The sequence below is a fragment of the Lissotriton helveticus genome, chromosome 3_1 (genome assembly GCF_964261635.1).
Source record: "Lissotriton helveticus chromosome 3_1, aLisHel1.1, whole genome shotgun sequence".
In the NCBI taxonomy this organism is placed as follows: domain Eukaryota; kingdom Metazoa; phylum Chordata; class Amphibia; order Caudata; family Salamandridae; genus Lissotriton; species Lissotriton helveticus.
The window spans coordinates 1,288,945,092-1,288,957,243 of NC_136061.1; positions in this window are offsets into that span (position 1 = coordinate 1,288,945,092).

Genomic DNA, 12,152 nt, shown 5'->3' on the forward strand with positions numbered 1-12,152 from the left:
TCTGAATCTCTGCATCTGCTGAAGTCAAGGTCTGCTAGAAGAGGTTGCAGCTGTCTGGTGTTGTCTGGTATAATTGGGTCCCAGCCATGTCCTGCAGCTGTGGCATGGACCCATCACCAAGACAATATCTTACCGGTAGGCCATCAGACACTGTGTCAAGCCAAGACTATGACCTGGCACACTATCGAGTGCAAGACAGACGGCTGAAGATGGACACCCAGGAAAACAGCTGACTGACGGGTGACCTGTCTTGTGAGAAGGTTTGAGTGAGTGCACCTGAGAGCTGGGTGCGCACCCGATTCAACTGCACTATCTTACTACTAATTTGTCACAGAGAAAGTGAGAACTAACACACCTACTTTGAGAGCAATAGAAGTGGCACCTAAGCTTTACTGCTACCTTATAGAATCTAAATTGCATCCTAACTTAAATATGTGTAGCAATACACTCAGTGTGTTTTGTCCTTTTGACCCCCCCACTCAATGGCGTAGCTAGGGGGGGAGGGGTGGTGGGGCGGTCGGCCCCGGGTGGCACTACATTGTGGGCGGCAGCCGCGTGGTACTTGAGGCCCGTGGCGGCGGCCTTTATGATTTATTTGGGGACACTCACTGACACTACTGTCAGTCATTACAGTGGTATCAGTGTCCCCAAATAAATTATAAAGGCCGCCGGAACGGGACGCAAGTGCCGCCCGGCCCCATGTGAAGAGCAAGGTAAGCGCACCTGGTTGTAAAGGCAGCCTGCAGTGCACGCACCACCACCTAGCGAAGTGGTGGTGGTGCGGTGCGAGACGTACTGCGTTTGTGGTTGTGGGTCCAGTGACGTCCCAGGGCCGTCAATCTTGTAGTGTGCGAAATCGCTACCAATGACGGCCCTGGGTATAATGTTTGGCCAGCCCTCGCGCTGAAAAATAATGCAGCAGTAACGCGTCACGCGGCGTGCCACTTTCAAGGCTGAAAGCCTCGCTGCGCTTGTCACTCGTTCCGGAAAGAATGCAGTGCAAAGGAATGCAGAGAAATGCTGGGAGGTAGGAGTCGTGATGAACAACAGCTGCTCGCATTCTGTTGTTCCTAAGCGTTCGCTGTAAACTTTTTCCAGGAATTGCCCCATCCACAGTAACTGTTTACCACGAATAGTGCGTAATTATGAGGACTGATGTAATGGGGTGATTTCAAGAATATGACGTCACAATCGTAATGCGAAAATTCCCGAAATTAGGCCTAGTATGGGGCGAGGGTTCGAGGGCTTGCCTCCCCGTAATAATGCTTGGAGTCCTTAAATGCAACTGGCAGCAGGCCCGAGATTGTTTTCAAAACAAAAACGTACCTGATGAATGCCCTGCGCTGCGAAACCAGCTACAAACCAATTAAATACAGTTTAGATAATCATTGAAACTCCTCCTGCATGTTCTTAAAAATTAGCTGATGTGCGGGAGAATTTGTAATGGCATGCGAGCCACTGTTATGTGTGCATTAGTAAAATCCACATCTACTTCTCAAAGCTTCCTCTTTTGAAGTAGCTTTGTAATAAAATAGTTTTTTCGCAACTTTCTTCAGACGATCCTTCCGGAAACACTCCTCGCCCATGACCCAGTTTTTAGATCGTCAGATTTCTTGTCCAGCTTTATCTCCACTCCTTATTAGACACATGGGTTCTGCTGGCAAAGTGTAGATAAGGAGGATGGGGCCTCCATCAGGCTAGAGCTATGGCTTGTGAGAATTGTGGAATAACAGGCCTGCCTTATGTTGATTCCACCAATGCCTCTCTATCTCTTCCTCTAACAAACGCTGTCTCTTTTTCTTACTCTTGCATGTTTTTTTCATCCCTGCTTGTCTCTGTTTATCTATCTTTCTCTTCCTCCTTCTTTCTCCCTTTTCCTCTCACCCTCTCACTCTGGGTCAAACACTGATGATGAAAAATAGGCCAAGGCCCCCAAAATGTTATCGTCCCTGTGCCTAGTTGAATTGGGCCCAATGCCACACACACATCCCGATCTGTGTTAATGCTCCCTCTAGCCTACTTTTCAATCCAGGGTTCTCCTGCTACTGCTGATGGATAGTGGGGCCATGTCTGTGTACGCCCCGTGCCTGTTTACTCCAAACTGTGTGCAAATGTGTTCAAAATGGACTCTACAACCAATTCATCTATTATCTATGATTATTAGTAGTGTGGGGGGGGCAGGGGTAACGGTCTGCCCCAGGCGGCATGAGTTTTGGAGGCAGTGGCCTTCCGCTCGCCTCCCCCTTATTTGCGGCTGTGCAGGGCAGCAACTGCAGGATTCGATTGGCAGCACCCCTCCCCCCCCTTAAGGCTGCCGCGGGCGGCAAAGGCTAGGAATGCCATGGGCAGCAAAACATCTAGCTACGCCTCTGCCCCCACTGAATTACTATTGTACACCCACTTTATTGGCACTATTACCCCAGCCTTTTTGTTCTGGATCACAGACGGTCCCACCTGTGGCAGACAGCACTTAAAGCCACAAAGTGGTACATAGTAGAAAGTGTCTTCACTTCGCCTGCCTGTATGTGAACACTGATTCTGCTACCTACATGATATTGAGTCCCTCCTTACCTTGAGAAAATATGTTTTATTCATTTAACTGGCGAATTCCTCCTAATTGAAACCGGTTTTGAAAGTTCTGAGCCATAAATTGCAGTAGATTGGGACGAGCCTTATATAATTCATGATACTACTCACTTGGCAAAATTCCTAGAAGCATAACATATGCGAATTATGGGCATTGGACCCCTTTTAACTTGATTTGTTCAAGAACCACATCATGCAATCTAGACACCCACATGATAAAAGTCATGAACACTTTCTAACCTCTTCTTGGAAGACAAAAAAGTGGTGCTTACATTGCCATGGAAGATTACCAATCATAAACTTTGTTTTAGGTGAATTGATAGACAGCCCATGTTCCTCCCAAAACTCAGAGCATCTTATCAATAGGTACCTTAACCCCATTGCTAGCTGATTTAGAGACTTATAGTGCATTACCTGCATAAGTATGATGCATACCTCCAAGCATGTCATAGGTGGTGCATTATTCAAGCAAGTATCAAGTGTATTGATCACTTCACTTATGGATAACATGAACTGCTTAGGGGCCAGTATACAGCCTTTGCGGACACCCCAGTTCACTGGAATAGAGTTTGTTATTTCGCATTTAGGGACCCACTTTATTGTGGCATAAATATTACTATGAAGCCTGGTAATCAAATTCAATTCAGAGTCAGGGAGTCTTGCATCATAAAGCAGCACAGACTCACCTGGATTGCAGTAGTAGAGTACATATTTATTTCAGACCTGCAATTTAGTAAAACAGATTTGCACCCTTTTGGTGCCAGCTCCAACTGCCGTTATCCACACACTCATATTCTAGAATTCCTACACAGACTAAACAATAGTAGCGAGAAAGAGACAAAGGAGCAACTTAATATTATACCCCCTTATATTCTACCCACTACCACTCACATCACATCCTCCCGCCTAAAATAAAAAGAAAAAAACCCTTAAAATAATAAAATACATATTCACATTTCAAACTTATGTGACGAGTGCTGATATATTTTATACAGAAACATGTAATTCCTAAATATAAAAGAACAGAATTAACTTTACCTATTGACATAACATACAAAAACTTTTAACTGCCTTTTTTGACTTGTAAAGTAGTGTCACATTTAGACACATTGGAAGACAATTCATATATTTCAGTATTACTGTGTGTATCATTGGTATATTACCCATAATATCATGAGCTGCACCTTCATTAACTTAACCAACCAATCAAGCTTGTGTTTATTTTTTTCTAACATACTATTGCACTTGGACAACTTAAACAAGTGGAAGCACTTTCCATCACTCAATAATTCTCAATTGTATTTCAGTTCCTTGACACATAAAGAAACCATATATCTCCACTCTCCTTTAGGAGTCCTATCCACTCTTCTTCACTAACGTTGTACTTACTATCATACCAGGATTTTTACATATATTGGGCTTTTACTATCCTTTCTCTTACACATTCTGTACGCCATTCTACAATTTTGGTTCTAGAAGGCCATCCAAGATTGTCTTTCAATAAAGGCACCCTGCCTCTCATCAGCAATAAAGGACTAACCCAAATGATTTCACTGGGAGTCAGTCTCTATAAGACCAGACCATATTTTTTATTTTTTATCTTCCAGTTAAGATTGTTTTAACAGAAAGTTTAATAAAACATTTAAAACTCTATTAAATAACTCTAAACAGCTATGTTTTTCTGAGTGATATACTAAGCTAGTATTATGCCTAATATCCATCCAAACTTTAAGAAACAATTCATTGCATATTCTTTTGGTACTTCCAATAGGATACAAAGGAGGCCTAAACGTGGATTGAGACTTGCCCGAATTACTACATTCAATACAGACAGAGCTTTAACACTTTACAAAGTGAATGTTGAATTGCCTACCCACAAATGGCATAAGTTAACTTGCATATGTCACTAGAGCATGGTACCCAGGGAAGTTAAAGTTTCCACCCTGGGCTGCAGCCCTCATTGTGCCCTGAGTGTGACAAAATACAACTTGGCCTCTCAGGCTGCCACTGCACCTAGAAGAGAAGTTTTAAAACGGCTAATTTGAATTTGTGATTTGAACTTATGGCAAAGCCCAACCCTATATATATATATATAAATATGTGAGTTCATAAGCAGTGCATTGTGGGGGCTTAAGTTATAGCTAGGTCAGTTAACTGTAACTGCTGAGCTTCAATGGTTTGGTATGAGTGAAATCTGAGCCTAACTATAATGTCTCAGTAACCTTTGTTTTTTTTGTCAGTGACTATATAAAAACACACACACACACACACACACACACACACACGCTGCCAAAGCGCTGGTGGTGCCACTAATCTGAGTCTTCTGCAAGCGCCTCACATATGCAGAACTCTCATCTTCAGAATTCAAAACAAGAAGAGAATAGCACTACAAATTCTGGATCCCAGGGAAGTTTAATTCAGGAAAGAGCAAAAGCCAATGTGTTTCGGTTGTCCAATTACAATCTTACTGACAACAGTGAGCGACACTACTACTTCCTATTATATTGTGTATTGTGTCACATGGTGCAAAGATATAGAAACAAAGGGATGGCGATGTAGGATCAGTTCATTATAGTCTCCATCTTTAAACATGTTCAATCATTGTAATTCATGACTTCTAGCATGTAATACATTGTGTGCAATTTTCACTGCCAACATTAAAAACTTAAATGCTGCCAAAAAAAATAACATTAATTGTACTGGCAATATTGACCAGTTACGCAAAGTTTCGCCACATTCACAATTTCACAGTGCAATGGTGAATATAATACTGCTCTCACTATCGACATCACAATTTGAAAAGAAACAGTGTAACTAGTATTCCAATAGATTCTTAGGTGCCTGGTGTATGAACACTAGAGATATGGAATGATATTTGCTTTGTCATATAATTAAGAAATGGTGACTGGCCAATCACGGGGCATTAGTACAATCCTAAGTGGGATATAACTATAGATACAAGACCTCCACACTATAACTGGGGTCTTAGAATCCATTGTGACAAAATCCACAGGTCCCAAGTGGGTAAACCTTTAACTACGGGTGTAAAATTGGCCCTGAGTCCATCATGAAAATGTAAGCAGTTACTTGACAGATGCTAGACATCTCGCATAAGTGTATGACCTTACAAAGTTATATGTGCTAAACAGTGCAAACAAAAAAGCTGAAAACTAAGAGAAATTTGCTTCAATCATCTTATTAAAAACAAACAATAGAGGTCTTCCGCAGAGAGAGGTGTTACCACCCAATTATAGGAAGCTATACAGGCTGCTGGGCCAAAAGCCAATCTTCGAAGGAGAAGCCACTGTTGCTGGGCAAATGGTAAACACACTTTAGAGGGGCTGCTTCTTTGTTTGGGTAGATGGTCTGGTGGAGAGAACAGAGAGGGGAAACCAGTTTCCAAACTGTTTTTTTTCATGGGCTTTTAGACCACAGGCATCCACACCACATCAAGAGAAGGGTTAAGACATCTTGGAAGCGGGCAAAATAGTGCACTCTGAGATAACTAAGATGCCACACATAGCCGGAAATCCTCATAAGGTGGAAGCGGAGCTAGAAGCCCAATGGCTGGTGACCGTCATCCCTGAGGGCACTTTCAGGGCATGAATGTGGCACCCCTGGCACCCAGAATCTCAGATCACATCTGGACTGGAGAGAGAAACAAAGAACAACTGATTTTGTCTGATGCACATGTCAAAAAAATTCCGTCACCGCCTCTTCTTGCCCGTGAGGACTATGGTTATCCTGACTTTAATTGTATCCAGACTGGACTACGCTAATGCCCTCTATTCCAGTCTCCCACAATACCTGCAAAGATATTACAAACTGTCCAAAATGCAGCTGCCAACCTGGTCCCCAAGTTACCCAGACGAGCATCGATTTCTTCTCATTTAAAGAAACTGACTCCCTGTTGAAAACATGATCCTGTTCAAGACTCTGGTCCTCAAGCACAAAGCTCTTAACGACTCTGGACCTGAATAGCTATCTTCCAGTATCTAATGCTACACTTCCCTCAGAAGTCTGCGTTCTTCCCATGACCACCTGGCTAAAGTTCCAAGGGTTAGGTGAGCAAAAACTGCAGGTAGATCCTTCTCCCTCCTGGGCCCTCTAGCCTGGAACAGCTTGCCTGCCGTACTATGCCAAATCAGAAGCAAGCACACTTTCAGAAATCAACTAAAAACTTGGTTCTTCACCCTCTAACTTGACTTTCTATGCCTTTCTTATATTCCACTTCTTAACACCAGGGCTCTCCTCGGAGTAATGGTATATAGAAATCCATTCATTCATTCATCTATTCATACCTGCCATTGGTTGAGGTTAGAAAGGGTTTTGATATGTTGAATAGGATTGTTGAAATCACATAAAGGCAGAAATAGTTTATGCACATTATGCATATACAACCATCATGTCCTCCTCGCTGACCACATGACCCTGCATTAGATATACCTGTGCTATCTCCATATGGCTCCCTGTGGAAGCAACCTAGTCTTATGGCTAAGTCTTATGTATATAATAGGCGATCATCTCTTCAAAGTAAAGATGTCCTTCTACACAGACCCATAGCATCCCCATTCATATCTGCTGCTGGCTTGCCTGTCCACATAGTTTAATCCCCAGCATAATACAATGTTTCCTTTTGATCACAGAGGGTTACTATTTTGGAAACAACTGACAGACATAGCACAACAGCATTATAGAACGAAGGAAACAAGCAGCCAATATAAAGAAGTAATTCGATCTGGGAAATCAGCACTTGTCATTGCTCATAAGGAGAAATGGGACACTATGCTCTCTCAACTTGGGGAAATGGTTCTGCCTCCAAGAAGTTATTGTGCACAGTATTCATTTGCCATGAGGCATAAGTAATTCGAATAAAAGTTGTGGAAATCAGTAATTAGGTGATATGATGTTATTTTATACATTAAAAATTAGCCCAAATCATGGCAAAACTGGTCTTGGGTTGCTCTGTTCTGATTCAGCGAGGTCTTGGACTGGCAGTTAGGGCTGGACTGCTCCTGCTGGAGCAATGTCAAGACTGATTTGCATATGGCTGAGTACAAACTGAGGTGGCAAGGTGTGCAAAATAATAATGGTCTTGGATGCGGCCCGAGTAATTATCAGTGGCTGAGATTAATTCAAGCATTCCATCCATCTCGTTTTGCATACTTGAGTGTGAAACCCCCAAGTGCGACAGGTATGTACAGACATGGATCCTGTGTTCACTGAGCCCCTGAACCTAGCTACACTCAATTGGTTAACCCCAATCGGGGTGAAAGCGATCTTGGGTTGTGTATGTTCAGGTTTAGGGAGGACCTGTCCGGCAGTTCAGCCCGTAATGGTCCTTTTAGAGCAGGGACAAGACTGAATTACATATCACGGGTGCAAGCTGAGGTACAATAGTGTACAAAATAACCAAGGAAAGGGAAGCTTTCCTGAGTAATTACCAGTGGTTGAGATTAGTTCATGCATTCCATCCATCACTTTTTTGTATACATCGGTTTCTAATATCTGTATGAATTATTCACCTAATGGTAACATTTTCCTTTCAAATGTTTTTCACGCAAAGCGCTAGGGTATAAAAGCATAGAGCATTATGAATATTCATTTCCCACAAATGGTGTATGCAAATACTAAACATGTTCCAGGGATATTCCCCTAACATTGAAGAATATGCTCATCACGTTTAACTCTACAAATAGGACTGCATAGTTAAGTCTTCTGGACATACAGTCGGGGATGAGACCAGTTGTCATTTTTGGGTAATAATATATGTATTAGTTATTGTGCCTCATATATGAGTACAGAATAATTTATAGGATTATATGTAGGTTGTAGAATTAATAGACATTTAAAGAAAACTGTTATGTTAGCGTGATTGTAGGCCTTAAGCTTAAAGTTGAGAATTCTAACGTGAAAGTTGTTTTCTGCATGTTTTTCTCCTCTCCATGTGCAGACTAAAGGCATGAATTAGCTAGTAAACAGCGTGTTGTATTTCAGAGACTGAGGCGAGGAAGAACTGGCAAGGTCAAATATCTTTGATGAAGATCAAGGAAATGGCAAAGCTCGGCGCTGCAGCAAATTTTGGAGCGCCATGCTGTGTCATTTAAAAAATGCAGGGATGCACCATATATACAACAATACTGCACATCCCTGTGTTTTCCCTTGCACTGACACTACAAATAGCTACATAGAGCCAAAACAGACACCCTTGTGCCATAGTGCAAGGGTGAGTGCATTGCAGGGAATGATTTTTTATGTGCAGGAAGGTGTCATAAACAATCAATAATGTTGATTTGCTACTTCTATGTGTGCTGAATTTTTCAGCACACATTGAAGTAACAAATCACCATTATTTAATGATTGTTTATCTGCAGGAAGGGATACCTTTCTCCAAATAAACAACCATTAAAGGTGTTCTGTTCATTCTATGTGTGCTGCAAAATGCAGCACACATAGAAAAAATCAAAAATGAGGAGAAATAAAAGTACTGCTTTTGCATGGCGTTAGTTTTTGACACTGTCGCACATCTACAGATCCTTGTAAATCTGAGGCAGTGTCCGAAAGCCATGGGCATTGCGGTGGACCACCCATTTCAACACCCATTGCAAGCCCGTTTCATGCAGAAAACTGTGTGAAAGGGTACCATAATCACAAAGCAGTGTTATGCACTTTGTAAATATGGTGCAAGGCATTGCACCACTGGAACGTTATAAAAGTGACATTCCGGTGGTGCAATGCCCTTGTAAATATACCCCGGAGTGTTACTATCTGGTACTATCAGACGAAGAGAAGTCTCTAAGGACACCTCGGAAGACAAGAAGGGACTATGGGTGTAGGGATTAAGGTGCCAAGTTCTTTCTTGGGTACTGGAAAAAAGTACTATGATGTGTATGAGATCATATTTCTTGAATGTTCTTTGTGCATTTTAACTAGTGAACCCATCTTGGGTTTCTTCAGGTTTTCTTTAGACTTGGAGAGGTACAGACCTTTCTTGTCATCTCTGTGTGGTTTATGCTCTATGTACGAAAGCGCCTCTCTTGACATTGTTAGCCCACAATTTGTCCCTGATGTCTGATGTGATTTTGAACTGCTAGTGCACTAGGTCTCTGCCAACCAGGTTTCAGTGCCATATCTTTTTCCCAATACCGGTATCACGATTGGCACAACTTCAGTTACCACTGTAAGTCCCTTGCAAGCGGTACACCTGTTACCTAGGGCATGGTTACTGAGGAGGGTCCTTGGGGGCTGCGACAATGGTTGTGCCACCCCAGGGACCACTCACCAAGGTATGCTCTCAGCCATTGCAGGCTGTGTGTCTTGGTGTAGAGAAATCCAAAGGGTTGACAGGGCACACAGCCCTGTGTGCCATGCCATCTATACACTGCATAAGATACAGCTAAGTTACCCCTACTGCAGGCCTTTAGCCCTAAGGCAGGGTGCCCTATATTCTATGTGTGGGCATATCAGCATGAGCACATATGCCCCTACAACGTCCAGTCTATTCTGAGATGTTGTAAGTCCACAGGGAAGCCATGAAGAGTACATGGGCTGGGTACCTGTCAACACGAGTTTCCTAGCTCCATGATGGCTTCACTGATTCTTTAGATGTTTGGTACAAACCATCTTGTCTTAATGAATGCTCACTGATGCCAGTGGTGGATTTATTATTAAATTCAAACAGGAGACTCTTTAAGAGGGTCCCCGTAAAATCTACCAAGCACTGGTGTGGTTCTTGACTTGTTTTCTTCAGCCTGCCACTACCAGACATGTTTCTGACCTCATCTGGTGAGAGACAGCTTTCTCAGAGGACAGAGACAAGGGCGGAGGTACTTCATACCTCCTCCAGGACAGAATGTTTTTCCTGTGCAGGAAGCTTTAAAGGCAGTGCCACATATGAAATCCAACCCAGGAGCCTCCAGATAGTGGGGGAAGCCAAGCCCCCTTTCCTGCTCCACTTTTGGTGGGAGGAAAGGTGGGAAAATTAATTAGATCAGGAGGATCTTCCCCACTTAACCTACACCACCCCTAGGATGGGGCAGGTGATGTGAACCCCTCTCCTGAAATTCCACCACTTGGGATGGTGTGAAAAAATCCTATCGGGGCAAGGGTAATACCTCTTCCTGCAGGAAGTGGTCAGTAGACGGTGTAGGCACCCTTAAGATAGGCAGTTCATTGGTTACTGTTTTCCCTTGTAACACCCCCGAGACCTGAGCATCAGATTCGATGGACAAGAGAAGACCAGGATGGAGAAGACCCGCTGCACGAGAACAGAAGAAAAAGGTGCCAAACTATGACGGCTGCTCCCAGAATTCGACAATCACTGCTGCTGAATTATCATCCTGAAACCTAAGAGGACACCATGAACCGCGGAGCACCTCCAGTCTTCAAGAAAATGCTGAGAAACTCCTTTGGAGTGAAGGTATCACTCCCTTGCTTACCGTAGACTCCAATTCCATGAAGTCCGGTTTGTTTACTTACTGCTCCCTGATGACGTTTCTGCAGCACCAAAGCAAGAGAAGGTACAACAGCTCCGGAGGGTAAAATCTGTCTCCCACCAAGTTTGGAGACACCAGGACCTACCAGAGCTAGGGCGCACCAATACCCGTGGTACAGGACCCCAAACAGCAAACACCAAGGAGAGGAGTCTCCTCCAAACTCCCAAAGCACCAGAAGCAAGCACCCATCAAGGGAAGTTGGGACACCTGAGACCTACTTCCTAAGTGGCCCAGCTGTCCTGAGATCGCCTCTCCAAGTTGCTTGCTCCTGACTGAGAGGACCTAAAGATGCAAGACGTCCAGCTGACCTGTTCGCTCTGCACCCGGTCCCACCAGCCTCAGCACCATCCAACCAGCTCTGCTTCTGTGGTCCCCAGGCCGTTGCAACTACTTCCATCTTAGGAGAGCCACCAGACTTATCTGTAAGTCCCTCTGTGCAGTGCAATTTCAAGTGGCCTCCTTCGTCTTTGCACACCAGCTTCCAAGACCTCAGCACTCGGCTCCCGGCCAATCTGGGACACTCCCAAACTTCTTCTGCTGGAACTTTGGACCTGGTCCCGACATCAACCTAAAACCAGATGCTGAACTTCATAAAAAGCATTGCCTGAATTTCTAAGCATTTTCTGCTTTTTCCCTATTGTTTTCTATGTGGATAATTGCACATAGAAATTATATATTTATCAAACTTAACCAAAATCGTATCTCCGAAAGTACTTACCATAGAACTGTGTCATTAGTCCTAAAAATTATAGAAAAATTGATATTCTTTTTACAATATGGTCTTGGGCTTCATTCTTGTGTGTGTGTCTCATTTATTGCCTCTGTGAGTACAAAAATGCTTAGCACAACCCTCTGAAAAGCCTAACTGTTCACCCACACTACCACAAAAAGAGAGTTAGTACTTATACTTTTGCATACCCATTGGGTATTCCCCGGGCTTTCATATTGTGTACTTTATTTTAGTACACTGACAGAGAGAGATTTCCTACACTATACATGACTCCTTACCTACAGAACTTCTACAGAGGTTCTGATGCAGACACATTTTATACTTCCTTGATTCAATGGGGT